This window comes from Castor canadensis, chromosome 3 (genome assembly GCF_047511655.1).
Source record: "Castor canadensis chromosome 3, mCasCan1.hap1v2, whole genome shotgun sequence".
In the NCBI taxonomy this organism is placed as follows: domain Eukaryota; kingdom Metazoa; phylum Chordata; class Mammalia; order Rodentia; family Castoridae; genus Castor; species Castor canadensis.
Genome location: NC_133388.1, coordinates 81,870,212 through 81,891,351, shown reverse-complemented (window position 1 = coordinate 81,891,351; position 21,140 = coordinate 81,870,212). Strand labels below are relative to the sequence as shown.

Here is a 21,140-nt window from a genome sequence, read left to right as displayed (position 1 = left end):
GGCACTTCTGTGCCTCTTTTCAACGGAATTCCAGGCTCCTTTTCTGAATGTTCACTTCCTGAATTATGAATATAGAACATGATAAAAGACACAGAAAGCACTTAGCATTCTCTTTACTTGTGAGTCAGTCTTCTGATAGATTGTCTTTCTTACTAGATCATTGTTGTGGTTCTTGCTGCTTTGTTTCTAGCAATACTTTGCTCCCCTCCATATTTAAGCCTAGGTCTTCAGCCCTCTACACATTCTCTGTGCTCATGGTTTCCTTTCAATAAATTTTCTTTTGTTAAACCTAGTCAGGATCCATTTCTGTTGTTTGTAATAGGCAAACTACAGTATGTGGAATTTTTAAAGTAGTTTAGAAACTGAGAAGACATAAAATGTGGAGAGAAAAAGCAAGATCAGTATCAGTAACATACAATTTTTTAGAAGAATGCCGTTGATTGTTGGTCCTCAGACTCACTAGGGGAGAATTAAGAGGTGAAAGTGATGCTAAGAATACCATCCCTGCTGAAGGCATGTTTCCCTTAGTGCATATGCTTGGCAAGCTCTTGTGTCCTCAGAGAATGCTCTCTGGGAAGGCCTTAGACCAGTGGCCTCTGTCTCTTTCTACCCCAGCCTACCGGAAGGATTAGAAAGAGGTTTATCAACACTGACATCCCTGGAAGCGGTGATTCTGATTTCTGGATCAGAACAGTGACAGGGCTGACAAGTCCCCTTGGATGCTCTTCTCTCCCCACCCCTGTCAGCTTTAGAAGACAGCTGTTGGATGTTAGGAGACAGATTGGAATAACTGTGAAAAGTAGAGTTAAGTACAGAGTAACCAAAGAATTCACAAAAATATACTGGTAGTAAAACGTAAGTAATAATATTCAAAGAAAATTTAGTCACTCCGGGCCCTTATCTAAACTTTGAAACCACTGAGGCACCAACAGCTGTAATATTCCCGGAGGTAACTATTAGGCAGGAATTAGGTCTCTTAATTTTCAAACCATGGTGCATTTCGTTAAGACACCCTGATTTTCTGCTTTTTAAAGTCTTTTCTCAAATTATATTGAGGGACTGTTGATCCTTAAAGTTTACGCATTAGATGGTTACCTGTCAAAAGGTCCATGATGGTGTATTAATAAAGTTGCATATTGCTACAAAAAAACATAACTTAATATATTAGGGCCACTTTTATTACCAAATCTTGATCCATAAGATAATACATGGAAATCACTACTTATTTGATGGCAAATATTACAACTCCAAACTAGATAATAAAATGAATATTACATTTTCAAAAATATATGACAAAAGTTCAAATTCATTTTGCATATTTTCTTTACAAAAAGTTCACCAGAAAAGTAACTATTAAGTTTTTTTTAAATGCATCCATCAGATACTCAAATTCAATTTAGAATTTTTTACCCAAAATAAAGAAAATTCAATAGCAAACTTCTTTGTAATTATGACAAAACATTAATGAGTACATCTATGTACATATCAAGGTGAATCTTTAACGAAAGAAAGAACGCCAACACATATCAAATATCAGTTGAAATATACTTTTGACTCCATTTAAAATTAAAAAAACACTGAAAACATCTACATTTGAAACTAATAGATTTTAATCCAACCAGTATTTTATTTTCCATTGAAATTACTGTTTCCATTTTAAAGTAAAAAATAATTTATGTTATTGTTGCCAGTCTGGGGTTTTTTCTGGGTGATCATTTGTTCTCTATTTTTTGAAGTATATATATTTGGCAACACAGTCATCAAGTAGTTATTCTACACATTCATATTTGGTTTTTGTCTTTCTATTTCTCATCATTCATTGATGATACAAACAAACTTATCTTTTGACTGAAATTCCTTTTTTTTTTATGGCTTATAATTTATGAAGAACATGGCCTTCTGTGATAAAGGCCCATCAAAAACATCATTATTCTACATTTATCTGAATTGAACTGCTTGATTTATCTGTTGGTGTTTAAAAGGTTCTGTTTTTTTTCTCTATTTGGCTTTAGTCTTCCAAATCATTTCCTCACCATTATCTTCTGAGATAAGGCTCTGCCTAGACTGTTGGTCAAAAAAAAAAAAAATCACATTATTAAAATTATCTGTGACATTCAAAATAAAAAATATTTTCATGCAATCTTATTATTTTGGCAAGATGGCAAATGAATATCATTTAGCACTTCTGATGCTGATCTGGTCTCTTGTACTATTGCCTCTGGTAATGCGTTGCTATGCAAGATGTGCTGAGAGAAACTATTTGTCCTTCAGTTCTTTTAGTCCTTTGTTTTTCATCTGTTAATGGGGCTCCACTTGCTTTGCTTTTCAAAACTCCTCAAGTTGCTGCATTGAAAGATAAATGTTTAGTTGATCCTCTTTCTGAACACTGCTCATTGTGAAATTTATACTAATAACAAATGAGTAAAACTTGTTGAATGGGGGGTCAGAATTTAGGATGGGTGAGGAAAAATAGCACTTGGAGTAGACATAGACTGAGGCAAACAACCAAGACACTTCAAAGTTCTCAGAGATCCACAAATTCTCACTCATTTGGGTTTAAAAATCTGAAATTTTCCAGATTGAAAAACTTTAATTTTTTCTAAAAAGTGGACATTTAAAAGATGTCTAAAGAAAGATAGAATTTAGAGTTTAAAAGCATAACTTCAGGAGCTGACAGAGTTGCTCAGGAGGTAGAATGCTCACCTAGCAAGCTTGAGGCCCTGAGTTCAAACTCTAGTGCTGACAAATAAAACCCCCAAAAGCATAACTTCAAGTTTGAAGATTATAGAACCAAAAGAAATCTTAAAAAACAGCTAGTTAATGTCTCTACTTTGGGCAGAGCAGCGCCTAGATTAAAAGGCAGGCACTGATCCTTGCTTAAAAAACCATCAAAGGAAGTTAAATTAGACAATATACTTGGCGGACCTGTTCAAGGATACCTCAATCTTACCAGAAAAAAATCACCTCAGATCCAACAAATTTGCACCACATGACCTAATTTTCTGACACAAAACAAAGACCTTATTTGTTATGGTGTCACAGTAACAGCCCTGGAGTAGGAATCTGAAGGTCTGAGTCATTGCTTCTTTTTAGCTGTGGGCCTTTCTCAAACCATTAAACTTCTGAGAGTCTGAATTTCTTCATCTAAGAAAATTATATCAACACAGTTAAAGAGTTGTGAACTCTTATTTAAGATTGTTGTCATCACTGCCATTCTTAAGTGCAAGAATATACTCAGCACCTACTAAATAAAAGGTCTTTTGCAGGTAACGTGGAAAACATGACGGAGCTGAAAACTTAATAAACAGAAAAGACATATCCATAAAACATGACCTAAATCAATAAAATAACATATGTTGCATGTTTAGTCATCACGAAAGAAGTAAATTCTACTGGAATTCATAGAGGAACTAATTTAATGTTTGTTGGAACAGCCAGGAAGTCAGCTATTAGTATAAAGACTGTACATAAAGTCTGGGAACATGGCTCAAGTGGCATAGCACCCATCTAGCAGGCAGAAGGCCATGAGCTAAAATCCTAGTACTGAAAAAAAAAAAAGAGGAGTTTTCTTAGCATAGTGGCTCATACCTGTAAATCCCAGCTACTTTGGAGGCAAAGATTGGGAAGATTGAGGCCAGCCTGGGGAAAAATCTTAGCAAGAGCCCATCTCAACAAATAAGCCAGATATAATAATGGCACTGTTATCCTAGCCATGCAGCAGGTGTAGGATGATCATGGTAAGAAGCCTGCCCTGGGCAAAAATGCCAGACACTATCTGAAAAATAACTTTAAAAACGGGCTATGTGTGAGGCTCAAGTAGAAGAACACTTGCCAAGCCAGCACAAGGCCCTGAGTTCAAACCTCAGTACTACACACACAAGAAAATACTGGCACATGCAGGTTCTATTCCAGGCCAAGTTGGGGCTCTTTGCTTAAACACATGGAACAGAACTTATTCAGGAGTAAAATGACCCTTTTGTTGCACTGCATCGAAAGATAAGACGTTTATATATTCTACATGTGTACATTTGTATGTCCAACAAATAATGAAAATTTTTCTACAATGTGCCAGATTAAAGAGATATAAATTAAACTACTGTTGTATTCTAAAACAATCTTGTAGTTAAATGGAAGGAAGCCAAAACCAAGATAAATCAAATTCTCACTTGTCCCAAGTGGAAAATGACATAGAACTCCAAATGAATTATGTTTCCTCTCAAACTTCTTGATTATTCCTAAATTCCACTTTGTTCCTCTCGCACAAGCACATGCACACACACTCACACACACACACACACACACTCACACACACACACACACTCATGGCCATGAATTTACGTGATATTTAATAATAAAACTACATAGTTAAAAAAAACTTTCCCCCAACTTTTTCTTCACCATTGAAGCAGAAAGAAAAGCTTGCCATACTATATAAACACTAAACTCAGAAAAGAATGAAGAATCAGTTTACTGAATTTCAAAATTTTTAGGTTTTGAAAATATCTAGCAGAGGTAATGATCTTGAAAGTCATGGATTTTATTTTCAAGAACTCTGGCCTGAAAAAAGAATAGGTTTTTTTTTCTTATTTCTAACAGACAGTTTTATATATTAAAAAATAACTGAAATTCAGAGCATGATTTTTGACTAAACTAGTGTTTCTCTGAACATAGAATCATCTACATCGAAGCACATTGGGTGTATCCTAAAATTGCACATTGAGGAGCCACACCTTAGTCTACAAGAACAAAGAGCGGTATATGCATTTTAACAGGCAAATTGTTTTTCCTTGTCAATAATAAAGTCTGAGTAGCTGTGCTTAAACTATACTGTGGAGAAGAAGCATAGAAACTATACTATGCTCAAATAAAGATACGTGTTTAGTCAGCCAAACAGAAAGATAGAATTGAAGGAATATGACTGGGGTGGAGGTGACTGCGGGACTCTGAGCAGGGTCCAGAAATCTACTTAGGCCTCACCCAGGGGTGAGAATAAGAGTAGAGAAACACTAGTAGAAAACTGTGCAGTTTTGGAAAGGCCCAGAGAAGACAGGATCAGACCATAATCTGACTTCTACATTGGTTCTCCTTCAGGAGATTGCAAATATCACATCTGAGCTCCGCATCTACCACCAATCCAGAGTGATACATCACCAACAGCCAGGAAAAGCACTGGTAAGGGTGTACCATAGGGGAGCCTCACGAGCCCTGTGTACTTGAGGGGATGCCTTCGGAGGGCGGCAGGGCACCAGAGAGAGTAAGCAGTTAGGACAAAAATGCATGCAGCTGGGATAACCAAGTATGACGAGGTGAGTTGGGTCTACCAAAAAAGGTTTTCAGGAGTCCTAGTCCCTTGGACCTAAGAATGTGACCCTTATTGTAGATAAGTTTTTTTACAGGAAACCAAGTTAAAATATGGTGATTAGAGAATGCTGATCCAATATGACTGTTGTCCTTACGAAAAGAGCAAATGCAAACACAGAAAGACACACGTAAAGGGTAAGGCAATGTAAAGACGCATAAAGAGAAAATGCCCATCTGCAAGCCAAGAAGAAAGGCCTGGAACAGACCCTTTCCTCCCAGCCCTCAGAAGGAAGCGACTCTCCCAACACTTTAAATTCAGAATGCTAGCCCCATGCATCATGAAGAAATGGGATTTAGTTACAACAATTGTAGTCTTCAGAGGAAATACAGCCTGGAAATTCAGACTACAAGTTCTTTCTATTCTAATATCTCCTAAAGTTTACTCAGGGTTTCTACTGCTCTTTCTGTCATTGGAGGACATCAGTGTTGAATACAGCAGATCTGGAGTCTGATGTCTGAGGCCAGGTGGTAAGTACTGCTCCTCAGCAACAGGCATACAGAAGCACAAAGGAACACAAACACACCCTCCTACAGGTGCCTCAAGGGTACATAAATCCTCCCACACTGTCCTGGTAGGAGAAAGGTAGGTCAGGGAGGGATCCTGAGCCAGCTGAGAGTTTCCAAAACACTGCTTCTCATAATGAAAATGATGGAGTCAGTTAGGGTTGTTCAGCACTCACCATCCACAGAGCTTAGTGCTTGAGAATGTATATAGTATAAGAAACAAAGAAGATATATTGTTTTATATAGCTAAGATACATGTATTAGTCTAATTTGAGCAAATGTGATTGCACTTAATGAAAGATTAGGAATTAAGGGATGAGTATCTCCCATTTATTGATGAACCTTAATTAATGGGGCAGTGCAAAATGAGGCACGGAGAATACATCATCACAGTTTCTTACAGCAGATGGACTTGTGGGTATTATATAACATTCAGGAAATTAACAAACTGAAGATTAGCAAAATGGTGTTGAGGTCATGTGCCTACAACTGGTCAGCAGGGATTATACCCCTGTCCATTCATTTCTATTTCCTACCTTTTATTCACTAGGCCATAAGAAGTTCTATGCAGAATAATATGAGAAGTACTGAATTGCAAAGAATAATTCAGTAACTGCCATCAGTAATGAGTGACTATGATGCAGGCGGAGAGGGAAGTCACTGCTATCAAAGGCCTCAGGAAATCTTACCTAGAAAAGTAGTATTTTTAGCTGTTTTAAGCTAGATCAGAGTTTTGGAAGCAATGAATGGGAAGTAAAAGTGATACAGGAAGTAGAAGCCACATTCAAGCCTAGGTTTTCTTGAAAGGCTATGACTTGTGCAGAGAAATTTGAGGGTCTTGACTCCCTAGCCATAGCATCAGTCTGCCAGGTAGCAATGGGAACTCTGTCCTGGGAAGATGGGCTGATCTAGAATTTAAGGGCACTACAGAGTCATATAGCATTTTAAGTGCTGAAATGATATGCTCAGATTTTTTTTTTGGAAGAATCAACTTAGGAAAGTATAGAGGGTATATTTGGGGAATCAAATTATGTGACCATGTGCTGGGGACTTCCCTACCTGGATCACTTGCAGTAATCTAAAGGGTAGATGATGAAGCAGAACAAGGAAGACATGGATTCTGGAGTACTTGAAGGAGATTATCAGATATTAGTGGCTACTGGTGTGTTTGCAGGGCAAATAAATGTTTGACTAGGAACTTTTAGGTCATTATTTTCTAAGACAGGGTGGATTGGGATGATTATAAATAAGACAGGAATCCAGTCAAAATCACCAGTGCTATCGTCAGGATTCCCATGAAATCCTGCAGGGAGAACTGTGTGCAGGAAGAAGAAAATCTAGGCCAGTAAATGAGGCCAGAAGAGCAGCATTTAAAAGCTCAAGTGTAATGGAATCCTTGGCATGTCTTTGCTCAGACTTAGCTATGTGCTCTTAAAATAATTTTTTTAAATATTCAAGAATGAATTATTTTAGCGGAAAGTCTTCTGATGTAGTAAGTTTCTAGTGCCAAATTGGCCATTAATTAATTACATGACCATTGGCATATCACTTACTCTAACTTAGACTCGGCATCCTGGTCTGTAGAATGAGGAGATCTTTAAGGTCCCTCTTTCTTGCTATCAAATGCAACAATTTGCACTCATTTTTCTATCAAATAATTTTAATTGAAGCATATATTACTTGCTATTATAAGGTATTGTGTCAGGACTTTCCCAAATGTTGGTGGAAAGAAAAATTTTAATGATAATTCTAACTTCATAACTATAGAACTACCAGGCCTTTAAAACCTCAAAATTATAGATGTTTCTCTTTCTACAAAGACTGAAAACAAATTGTAAAGATTAGAAGGATGTTGTAACAAACTGGTAATAAGAGAAATGTTATCAAGACTGGATAGACATTTTCCCACATCATCTTTGCAATTTCTTATCATGGAATGGATGCATTAACAGTATCTATGGAGGGTGATGTCAGATAAAAAATTCTTCATTTAGAAAACTTACAGATTTAGCTCTGTGTTGACTTCTAACAACAATAGCCTAAAATCAGTCAATATATTGATTCTGCAATGAGGAAAAGAGATGATCAATTTTGCAGTCTGATGTTCTAGAATTTCTCTTTCCAAGTACTGCACGTAATAGAAAAGCTCTGTTATCTAAACTGTTGCTGAGTTTGTCATACGACATCATTTAATAGAATGACCTATTTCTTAAAAGTTCTCCTACTCTCTCAAAAGTCCAGAGAAATTCTACTGAAGACTTTATAAGATAAATTAATGGCTAAAACTGTAGCCTTATGCCAAGTTAGTAAGTCAGAGAAAATCATTTCAACCTTCATCCAGAAATTAAATGGTTATTGATTGATATGGAAGATACTGTAACCTTTCAGGTGAAATTTCTTTATTCTTAGAGGATAATTTTGCTAGAAAATAGAATTCTGGTTGACTATCTTTTCTCTGTTAGGACTGTGTTATCCCATTGCCTTCTGGCCTCCATGGTTTCTGTTGAAAAATTAAGGCCTGAGTCTTTTTTGAGGACCCCTTGCATATGATTAGCGACTTTCTTACTTCCTGTCTCTCCAGATTCATTTCTTTACATTTCAACAATGTATGGTGTGTCTAGATGTGATTCTCTCTAAGTTTATGTAAATAGTTGTTTGTTGTGCATTTTGGATGTACAGATTGATGTTTTCCATCAAATTTGGTAAGTTTTTAGCCATTATTTCTTCATATATTCTTCTTTTATCCTTCCCATCCCACCCCCATTCTGGGACTTATGTGTCTTGATATGCTTCATGAGTCTTCTCTACTTTGTTTTTCTTCATTCTTTTTTGTTTTTGGTCTTTATATTAGATAATCTCAATTGACTTTAATTGCTGTTTTTTCAAAGATATTCTTAATTTTATGAAATATTATCATCATTTTATTTTTCAGACATGGTTTCCTTTATTTTTTTAAAATAGCTAGTTTAAAGTCTTTATCTAGTAAGTCCAAATCTTGACTTCTTCCAGGACAGTTTCTCTTAGCTGCTTTTTTTCTTGTGTGTGGGTCATACTTACATCTTTCATTGCATCTCTGCATCTTTCATAATTTTTTTTCTGTTGGGATCTGGACATTTAAATGATACAGTGTTACATCTCTAGAAATAAGATTCTTTCTCATCCTTAGGGTTTGTTGTTTTTTTTTGTTTGTTTGTTTAATGACTTTTCTAAGCTAATTCTGTAAATTGTGACTTCTTTGTCATATTTGACTATTAACGTCTACTTAGTTGGGTAGTAGTCAGTGAATACTTAAGCAATTTTCCATTAATGTCTAGAAGCAGCTTTTGCCTAGAGGATCTCCATGTGTTGGTGACATGCTGCCAGTGTTCAGATTGGCAGTTTATAGTGTGTCTTCACTTATGTTTCCTTCTTGTGCAGAATCTCAGCTTATGTCAGAGGTTTTAGCCTTCAAAAGTCTTTTCTGGGTATGTTCATTTGTGTGGCTACATTCACAGGACTATATTAGCAATTTTCAAAAATTCCTGCAGACATCTGCATTAGTCTGCTCCGGGTGCCATCACAAAAGTCTATAGATTAAGTGCCTTAATATCATAAGTTTATTTTCTCACAGTTCTGGAGGCTAGATGTCCTAGAGCATGCTCTGGAAGAGTTGATTTCTGGTGAAGGCTCTCTTCTAGGCTTGCACATGGCATCTTCATATGTTGTCACATGGCCTTAATGCATGTGTGTAAAAAGATTGTAAGCAAGGTCTCTAGGATCTCTTCTTAGAATAACACTAATCCTATTGGATTAGTGCCCACACTTAATGACCTCATTTAACTTTAGTTACTTCCTGAGAGGTCCCCTTTCCAAATATAGCCATACTGGGGAGTAGGACTTCAACAGCTGAATGTTAAGATTTTTTTTCCTTCTGTTGCTTATTTTTATTTTGTACAGTTAGCATCATCTCAGACAGCCTCAATCAATGTTAAGCAATTATTGCTGATAATTTTTAGTAAATGCCCCTAGGGAAAAGCTTGTTTTCAACAAGCAAGCTTTGACACAGGTCAAATAAAGACACGCATTTCTAGTGGCATTTCCAGGAAAGAACGAGGTCATACAGTGGTAGTTCTTTGGTAATATTGCTCTGTGATTGTTCTTCCTCTCCCCAGTGTCTCCTAGGCTGCTCATTTTCATTGTGATTGTGGATCTGTTGATTTTGGTACAGGTTGATGATCCCTTATCCAAAGTACTTGGAACTTAGAAGTATTTTGGAGTTTGGATGTTTTTAAAAAAATTGGAATATTCATAAATACATAAGGAGATATCTTGAGGTAGAAAAAAACCTAAACATGAAATTCACTTATGTATCATATATACCTTATACACATACCCTGAAGGTAATTTTATTCAGTAGTTTTAGTGTGTTTGCATTTTGATTTTAATGTCACATGAGGTCAGCTGTGGAATTTTTCCATTTCATGTCAACATTCAAAAAGGTTTGAATTTTGCAAATTAATATAACCATTATGGAAAGCAGTATGGAGATGTCTCAAAAAGCCAAAGATAGTACTGCTGTATGATCCAGTGATAACTGTCCTGGGCACATATGTAGGAACATAAAGTCAGGATACAATAGAAACACCTGTACACTGATGTTCATCGTAGCACTATTCACAATAGCTAAGTTCTGCAAATAACCCAGATGTCCTACGACTGATGAATGGATCAAGAAAATATGGTGTATATACACAATGGAGTTTTACTTAACCATAAGGAATAGTGATATGTGGGTGGAAAGTAGATGGATACAATTGGAGGACATTATGTTAAGTAAGTTAGTCTCAGAAAGACAAAGGCTGCGTGTATGCTCTCATGTGGAAGATAGATCTGAAAGATAAACATAAACAAAAACAAACGTGATCATATGCAAATGCATATGTAGAACATGTTTGTAATAGTGGAACTACTCTGTGGAACTCAGAAGGAGGGAAAGGAAAAGAGAGATGGAGCATCAGCAACAGCATAAAACAACATCTGAAGATAGAGGATGTAAGGATATGTATTGAAAGCTATTGAAAAATGGGGGGTCGGAGGTAAAAGGTAGGGGAGAGCAATTGAAGTAGTTGAAGGACTAGCGTAAAGTAGTCTTACAGTGGGGACACAGTGTGAAACCCCTTGGAACATTGACTTAAATATTAATAAGGAAAGACAGGACAGGACTGTATAACAGGTATAGAATGTGTGTGGGTGATACTAGTGGGAGGGGGAGAGTAAAGGAGATTAAGGTGAGGGTATATGGTGGATGGACTTCATTCATCTACTTTTATGAAATAGAACAAAGAAACCTTGCAATTGCTCTAAGTGGGGCAGGGAAGGAGTTGAGGGGGAGAGACAGCAAGGGTGATCTAACCAATGTACAATATAAGCCTATTTGGAATTGTCACAGTGAATTCCCCCTGTACTATGAATATATCCTAACTTAAAATACCTCATAAAAACGTTTTGGATTTTGGGAATATTGAATTTTTTGGATTAGGGAAGCTTATAACTTTTAGCTGAAAATTAAAAGCTTCTGTGACCCAAGGCTTACTTGTTTTTTTTAAACCAAGATTCAGTCACTTTTCTTGAGTAAATACATACCAGATTAATGTAAGCCTTTGGCTGATTTCTGGAATTCTGAAAAAAGTTGATTTCAATAATTTTTGGTAGACTTCAGATTGCATTTATGGAGGAAAGAATTTTCAGATGTTCTTGTCTGTCATTCCCATTGACCATCACTTTTTCATTTTTATAAAACATTTTCTGTTCTTTTTCTTTGGTAACCTCTTTTCTCCTTCCCTGTTATCTTCCTGTTTCTGTTATTTTGCTTAGGGGCAAGTGTTTAAGATCATTGGCAGTACTTAGGATCAAGAAGGCAATTTTATTTTCCAATTTTTTTATTTAAGAGCATAAATATTCTATTTTCATACAGTCATACAATGTACATTCACCATATTAGCCCTCCTTCACCCTCTCCATTTATTTTCCCCCTTCTAATTGGTACCCACCCTAAAACAAAACCTGTTTTACCTTCTTGGTCTTCATTTATTTAAGTGAATGTTGACTGTTCAAGGGGATTTCGCCTTGATGTTTCACACATGTGTATATTGTACTTTAATCAGATTAACCCCCTCTAATACTCTCTCTTTCTTCGTGCCCCAGTTCCCTATTATTTAGCAGCTCTCAGTGCATTTTATTACACTATCTTCATACACAGATGCAATATATTTCAATAGTATTTGATTTCTATCATGCACTTTACCTCTCCTGCCACCCCATAGTCACCTCAGACTCACTGTTATGATCATGCTATCTCTCTCTCCCTCTGTCTGTCTTTCTCTCTCTCTTTCTCTCGTGTATGTATATAGGTATATAAGATCATACCTGTATTGATGTAGTTCCTACAGGTCTAGCTTCAACGTAGGAAGGAAAAGATTGTGACCTTTGTCCTTCTGAGCCTGGCTTACTTGACTTAACATGGATGATCTCCAGTTCTATGCACTTACCTGCAATTAACATAATTTCATTCTTCTTTGGCTGAATAATACTCCGGGATGTGTATGTACTGCAATTCTTTAATCCATGCATCAGTTGTGTGGCATCTAAGGTGTTTCTGAAGCTTGGCTATTGTGAATAGTGCTGGAATAAAGATGGGCGTGCAAGTGGCTCTGTTGTGTACTAGCTTATGAAGGTTATTTTAAATTAAGGAACTTCTATAGTTTTTAGTTTTTAAAGTGTTATTAGATGATAAATTGTGTTTTAAATAAGAACGTGTTAAGAGCTCCCATATATAAAGATGTATCTCTATATAAATATATCCCCCATGTGTGAAGAGAAATATTTCTCAAACTAATAAATAGAATGGAAAGTCAAATCTCAGCATCATACTTAAACACACACATATATAGATATTCTAATAGTCTTCTCCCCTGAAATCATCACCTCAGTTTGGCTTCCCATGTGAACCAAAGCATTTTTGTTTTCATTGTTGTGCTGGCTGGGGTACATTGTGGCATTTACTAAAGTTCTTACAATATATCAAACAGGTCATACTTAAATTCACCCCCTCCACCATTCTTCTTCATCTTGCCTTCCCCCTATTCCTGGAATAGTGTCAACCAATTCCATTTTTCCATTTATATACATGTATACACAGTGTTTGCACCATATTTTGGTATATTTTTTTTTCAGTTTTCTAATGAAAAGATAGACATATTTTGATGTATTTAGTATTGGTCATAGTAGCCATTCCAACATGTAGAGCATAATCAGAATTTTCTCTTTCCTATCTTAACGTTTAATTTTTTTCACCAGGTATAATGATTACAAAGTAATAGAGAGTAATATTTGTTTTCTTTTTCTTTCTGTTAGAATCTCAAAATGTGGATTTTATTTGTAGTGTTCTTGTAGTGGCTGATCAACTTCTCATAACTCGATTGAAAGAGATTTGTGACATGCAGAATCTGATCACTTGACTGCACCTCAATCCCCCAACCTGGTCCAAGCTGCCCCCCTCTCTTGTCAGATTATTACACTGGATTCCACCCAGGCTCCTGATTTCATCCCATTTGTTTCTATGATAGCACATGCCCATGCACTAATCCCTGTAACCTGGAATATGTGCAGGTGTGATTAAGGTTCTTGCAATGAGATTATCCTGAATTACCTGGATAGGACCAATTTGATCACATGGGTCCTTGAAATGGGACAACCTTCCCCTGCTATGGTCAGGGATGTGCCATTGGAAGGAGGTCAGAGGGAAGGCAGCATGAGAAGGACTCAACAGCGTTGCCAGCTGAGATTTCAGAAGTTCACACAAGCATCCAGGAGTGCTGCAGAAGGTAAGGGCAGCCCTGGCTGATGGGAGCTCAGACCTGCAACAGCATAGAATCCAATTCTGCCAAAATCTGCACAAGCAAAGCAATCGACCCTTCTCTAGAGCCTCCAGGAAAGCCTGCAGCTTTGCTGATGCCTTGATTTTAGCCAAGGTCATGACCTCTGTCAGACTTCTAGTTTACAGAACTGTAATAAGTTTGCTGTTTTCTAAACTACTAAATTTGTGGTAATTTGTTACAGTGGCAAAAAAAAAGAAAGATTTGTGAAGTAGCATTAACTGAAAAACGTGAGTAACTTTAAATTAGAGCATTAGCATGTTTTCAGATTGGTTCAGGATTACTGTATTATATTAGTGTTATTACTCATTATGGTAAAATACACCACTATTTGTACCACAGAAAATGTCGAAAAATTTAAATTATTGCATGCTATCATTTGTAAGCATATCCTTACCTCAGAAATGCGAAAGTATATACATCTTATACTTGAAAGATGGTGTTAACTTTTTATTGAAATGTCATAGAGCCATGAATAATAGTGATGATATGAAATTTATTTGAGAACCTGCAGTTTGAAAGCAGATTTTTTTTACCCTTATTCTGTTCTTGATTGTGTCTCTGATTTTAGTTCTTGATTGTATCTCTGATTTTATCTACTATTTGCTGGAATTTTTCTCTAATTCTTCTGTGAATAATGTCAATAAACCATATCTATTATCTCTCAAAACATTCTGTTTTTTATTTTGGTTATTTCAAGGCTATTCTTAACACTCAACTTTGAAATCCAAAATTGCTCTTTTATTTGTCTTTTGTCCTTTATGCTCAAACTCTTTCAGGTATCAAAATTGATGTGTCTTCATGATAAAAGCGAGAGCACACAAGGGAGGGGTGAGGATAGGTAAGACACCTAAAAAACTAGCTAGCATTTGTTGCCCTTAACGGAGAGAAACTAAAGCAGATACCTTAAAAGCAACTGAGGCCAATAGGAAAAGGGGACCAGGAACTAGAGAAAAGGTTAGATCAAAAAGAATTAACCTAGAAGGTAACACACACGCTCAGGAAATTAATGTGAGTCAACTCCCTGTATAGCTATCCGTACCTCAACTAGCAAAAACCCTTATTCCTTCCTATTATTGCTTATACTCTCTCTACAACAAAATTAGAAATAAGGGCAAAATAGTTTCTGCTGGGTATTGAGGGGGTAGGGGGGAGAGAGAGGGGGCGGAGTGGGTGGTAAGGGAGGGGTTGGGGGCAGGGGGGAGAAATGACCCAAGCCTTGTATGCACATATGAATAATAAAATTAAAAAAAATTGATGTGTCTTAACTGTAGGTCACATTTTCCCATCTTCTGATTCTCAGTTACTATGCTAGTTAGGTCTGGGATCCATTTCTTTTGTGCAGAATCACGGTAGTCTTTAAATGCTTTTCCTCCCTTCTACTTTCTTTAATCTTGCTATAGGAAGTAATTGTGTGTTCTTCATGTTTAGATATTTTTAGTTGCTTACTCTAGAATGAAAGTTAAATTTTCTTAGCCTTAACACGGAAGGTTTATGGTTTTCTAATTTTATATTTCTTTTGCTTCATTGTTACTTTAGGAAGCATGAAGGAAATTCCTGTCAAATTCTTCTGATTTGTACTTAGATGACTTTACTTAGCTCCATTATCTTTTTTTGAGCACTGTAGATCATCTTGTCCTTGGTTATCAGTGAGAGAAAAATACCCTGGATCTTTTATAGGCAAGAAAAAAACATATTAAAATAAAGGGCAGCATATAATACATATATTTACATAATACTTTCACTTTTTAAACTGACTTTCCTGATCTCCCTTGGATATTCTTTCTTGGCACCTGCTGCACAGTCGCCTCTATTTATTAATGAATTCCATGATCTTCCTAGAAACTAGAAAAAAAATTCCACAGAAGTTTGATCTCTGGTTATTGGGCAGTGTGTATATCTTTGTTCCCAACTGAAGAATTCTAGGAAGTTTTTTATATGATCCAATATTATTAATTCTGTGAGATGTGAGATGTTTTCATCATCTGTTGAAACTAGGTTAGTCGGGTAAAGCAGAAACCATTATTGACTGCAATTGCAACTTTTGATAAAATACAAAAGAGAAGAAATAAAAAGATAAGTAGAAGCCAGGTTCAGAAAACAACTGTATTCCTCTGCTGACTGGGACTCAGAGTAAGACAAAGAACAGAGAGGTTCAAGAAGTTGCAGTTTTATGCTACATAGGTAGAATGTTCTTGAAGGGTCTCTAGCAGAATCAGATACTTCACATCTAAAATTAATAGGATGGTTACTAAATTCACTCTTTTGTACAGTATATCAGATTCTGAGCTGGCATGGGTAATATTTTGGTAAGAGTTAGATGTGTATTCCAAACACACACACACACACACACACACACACAAATATATAATGCCTGATAGATTAATAAACATTTATTCATTTTATAGAATTATTTCATCTGTTTCTCTTAGTCTTAAGAATATCTCTTTTGGTTTTATGGAAGCGGGAATAGCTATAAATAAAAAGGAAAGTTTAATTAATGAAAGTTAAAAATATTAAATTGTTAGGAGTGTTGTTAGTACTTACATGTTTGCCCTTTCCATATTTGCTTTGCTTAAAATGTTTGTATATGCATGCCTTTTGAAAGTACTCTAGCGTACTGTAATGGCAAATGAATCCTTCATTTGTCCAGTATAAGTTGCTTTTGGTAACAAAATACTTTCAGTTTCCTTGTTCTAAGTGTTCAAATATGACAACTTTCAAAACCAATATATTTTATCTACTGTAATGTGCCTTTCATCTAATTTTGCAAATCTTTTCTTTCTTTGTAGTTACCCTTAAGAATGCTGCTATGCTGTTGGAATTTGCAGCAATGTATAGCGCTGAACAGCTGAAACTGTCTTGTTTACAGTTTATAGGACTGAATATGGCAGCTTTACTTGAAGCGAGGTTGGCTGAATACATCCATTATATGACTTCAGCAAAAGCAAAATAAAAGATATGCTATAATTTAAAAATGGATATTTACCTGGAAACAGTTTGATAAATGCTAATAATTTAGAATTCGTACAGATTTTAAAATTAGAGGAATGTTGGAAATGTCAGTTATTTTTATTACTGATTTTGGGTTTTTGAGACAGGATCATTATGTTGCCTGGGTTGGCCTCAAACTAATGATCCCCCTACCTCAGTCTTCTGAGTACTGGAATAGGTGTGTGCCAGCAGGCCTGGCTGGGAATGATTTGTTTTTTTAATGAAAAACTTCACACTTTACAAATCACATATTAGGTCAAACTATTGCTTTTTTCTCACTAAAAAGTTAGTGGTAAGAGAAATGAGTCTATATTGGTGATTATAGATGTTTGATATTAAAATCCTAGTGTCAATTTGCATTGTAAGGATTTATCATCTAGTTCATTTCTTTATTTTGTTCAGTAATAATAATAATAACTAATACTTAGTGCTTACTTTGTACTTGCTTTTGTATTTTGCTTCAATGATTATAACAATAATTATTGCTTACTATGTAGTGGGTATTTTTCCAAAATACGTTAGATTAATTTGTATAACTTTCATGAAAACTGTGTACAGTAGGCTCTGTTAATATCTTTTTATTACAAATGAGGAAACCAAGAGACCCTTTTTCTTTTGGAAAAGAACCAAGAAAATTTTGGTTTATATTGTTACTATGTTAACAGCTTTTTAATAACTCACTTTTCAAAGTCTTTAATCAAACTAATTCCAAAACATGATTGAAAAGTAATGTTCTGCTGTTTCTTGGAGATGAATCACTAATGTTCTTAAAATTGTCAGGTAGAACTCAATTAGGAGAAAATTCTTTTGCTATTTAAGCTCTATTATTTTGTGAAAAAAATGCTTTTAAGTGAAAATCAATGTTATGAAATATTAGACTGTTATTTTAAAATGCATTTGATACCTAGTCAGAACCCGGCTAGATTTTCAGACTAAATTTAATTTCATTGCTACATTGTTTTAGTGTTTCTGTTGAAAACATTTTTATTACTTTCTATTGCCAAATTAATATCATTTGGTTTGTCAAATAAGAATCAACCAAAAATAAAATAAACATCAACTCTACCTAAAATCATATATTGGAGGGCTGGCAGAGTGGCTCAAGTGGTAGAGCATCTGCCTAGCAAGGGTGAGGCCCAGAGTTCAAATCCTAGTACCACCGAAAGAGTAAATAAATACTATATTAGAAAGTGATGTGTCACTATTGTTCAACTATTATCTTGGGACAGGTGTTTCAGCTGAACCACTTAAGGATAGTACTTGTGGTGATGTCTCATATAGTTTTGCTTAAGTAGACATACAAGTTCAGTCAAAGATTTATACAAATTAAGTTCTTAATCACATATGAGTTTGCTAGAAATATAAATAATATGTGCAGAGCACTAAAATTGATGTAGCATCACAAGTTAATGTATCATTTATTATCAGTGTTGAAAACTGATTTAGTACAGATTTGAATATATAAGTAATTTCATACTAGGTGTAGAAATTGCTTTAAAAACATGTATACACATACACACAAAAATGTACATACACAAATATATATATTCATACACACATACAGAAATAGAGTATGAATTTTTACAATTTCCACTGATGCCTTATAATACCTGTATGGAACCTGAATGAAATGCAGCTGATACAGTCCAAACTTCATTTTGCACATGAAGATGGTAAACCCAGAAAAAAGTTGAGTTATTCAAAGTCATGCAGGTAGTGGTACAATGATAATTCTGGATAGAATTTGCTTATCCTGATACATAAGCCATTGTTAATTCAGTGTTGTAATTTATGGAAAATGAATACTTACTATTTTGTTAAAATAGAAAAGATTCTTTGTAAACTTATTTGTATAAGTACTTGAGTTTTTTTTCAAGATATTTGTCTCTTAGGTTTGCTGTTTACTTGAAATAACATAATTACTATGTATTTCCAAAAGGTTTTTATAGTAGACAGTATATATAAGCTTGAAAAATAATGTTGTTACTTATTTGGCAATTTGAAATATTTGTACATATTTGAAAATCTTGGCAGCTATTAAATTGAGTGTTATAATTTTATTTCTCATTTTTTAGGTCTCTTGATGTTTTAAGTGATGACGTTTTAAAGGATCTTTCTGTATTTTACCGAAAAGTGGTAAGGTTTGTGTTCTTCCAGTGAAGATTTAGTGGCCATAATATTATCATCTAAATAAATTAGATCAGATTTCACAGTGGAATAATTTCTTAAGGAGTGCATATACATTAGGATCTTTTAGAAATGAGAAAATGGAATTTCTTTTGGATACCAAGATGAGTATGGTAATCTAAATTGAAGATACTTAATGATAGGATTTGTATCTATATTAATTCACTTGTAAATAAAACTTACTGAAAATTTCAGAGTTTTTCTTACTTACCAAAGGTCAGGACAGTGCAGGAACAGGGATTCACATGACCTAACAAATGGACTAGTCTGTACTTAATAATAAAGTACAGCTTTTATGCAAGGTAGGTTTTTTTTTCACAGTTTTATGAAATACACTTTTTAATGAATCTAATCAAATTTTTCTTCCCTTGTGAATTTAGGAAGTTACTAGGCATTCTAGATCTTTTCTAGTTATTGTCACCATATACTAAAACAGATGGAATATTTTATCTATATTTTAAATCTTTAAAAATTTTGTATTTAAAAAGTGACATTTTTATTCTACAGATTCCAGCAATGGATAGAAGAGTCATCACACCATACCAAGAAGGACCAGATATCAGCCATTGGAAGTAGAGGATGGAGATGTCTTTTTGAAAGAAGAAATAAATATGGAACAAAGTTGTTTGTAAGCTCTGTTTCTTTCCTTCTCTCCTTTCTGTTCTTCCTTCTTTCTTCCCTGCATTCTGGGACCTGAAACTTTTGTCTTGATACTGAAATAAGAAATTGAGGAATTTTGACATAAGAAATACATATTTCTGTTCATTCAGAGTCTTGATATATTAAAGAAATAATTGATATTTACATATTTGATATTTTAGGTCTTAAGAAATTTAAAGTATAAAAAGAAATTTAAATATATTGGGTTAAATAAGTACATTTATCTTACCTACCTCTGCCAAACATTTTTAAAAGGTCTATTTCAGTAGAGCAGAGAAAATAGGAAAGGAACAGGCAATAACAATGGGATGTTAATAGTTTTGGAAGCTGCAAAGTAGTTGCTGAGCAAGACAATTTTAGAACAGAAAAAGCTAAAACAATTCTGAAAATGCTTAAGACATAGTAGTAGCAGGGTGATGAAGGCTAGAATGAATACTTGGATTTAGGGAGCATTAGATCCCTGGTCCCTCATGAAGCCCTTCAGTGAATGATTGATTGCCCCTCCTCTGTCTTGTCAGAGGAACTCTAGACACTTGTCCTTGAGAGAGGTTGAACTACAGAGGCTCCAACGAGGAGTGCATCAGCCACAGGTGAGGTATAGTTTTTCTAGTTTTGGATCTTTTAATGGCAGTTTTGAACCCTTTATAAATATTACTTCTAACCTTTCTAATCTTTAAAACTATGAAGACATATTGAGAAAAACATTTGTAGTTAAATTGCTGAAATATATTTTGGGAAATTCAGTTAATACCAGATAAAATTTGTCCAACGAAAATGATTTTGAAAGTAAGCCAAATTTCAAATTCTGCGAAGGGTCTTTCTTTCATGATGTTAACTGGAGCTGAATGAGGTAGAACGATTGAGTTCTTCTAGTCTAGCACAATTAACTTTAAGCTGTATGATTACTATTGTGGTTAACTCTGAGAGGGGCATCCTTAACATCTCATTCCACAGTTGTTAATCTAAAAGATAGGAAATTCTACAGTGTTCTAGGCTCCATGGTGTTTTTACTGTAAAGAAGTTTGGCGGCGGGGGGGGGCAATTGTTAATTCTCATAAGGTTGGTCTGGAAGACAATTGAGGCTTAAAGGAAGGTCGGAGGCATATTGTGAATGTTTTGCAATAATAGAATATGATCTTGACAGTGGAAATGCCATTTTAATAATGTTTTTGACCCATTATAACAGAAATAGTTTTAGGGTCCCCTTTGAATTGTCAGTATTACTTGACTTTAATTTTATTCAGAATACTTTAATTATATTCAGTGAATTATAGGACATTTATACCAAACTTCCATTTTGTGGTCTATCTGAAGTCATGAATATTAATTTAAAAATAACTGCATCATATCTTACATGTACAACTTTCATTTAAAACATTTTATTTAATATTTGTGTAAATATAAATTTAATATGCAAACTCATTTCCCATAATAATCCCTCTCCCTCATTCTCTGTACTTAAAGCAATAAACTATAGAAGAGCATGTATTGAAAATGCTAGGTGATTTTATCACCATAGGA

The 21,140-nt window shown here is 35.0% G+C and overlaps 1 protein-coding gene across 1 annotated transcript in view; it reads left to right on the top strand.

Moving 5' to 3' along the window:
* The window catches only part of LOC141421230 (inhibitor of Bruton tyrosine kinase-like), a 1,912,155-nt gene that overhangs the window by 1,867,323 nt on the left and 23,692 nt on the right, over positions 1-21,140 (top strand). The window lies entirely within an intron of this gene.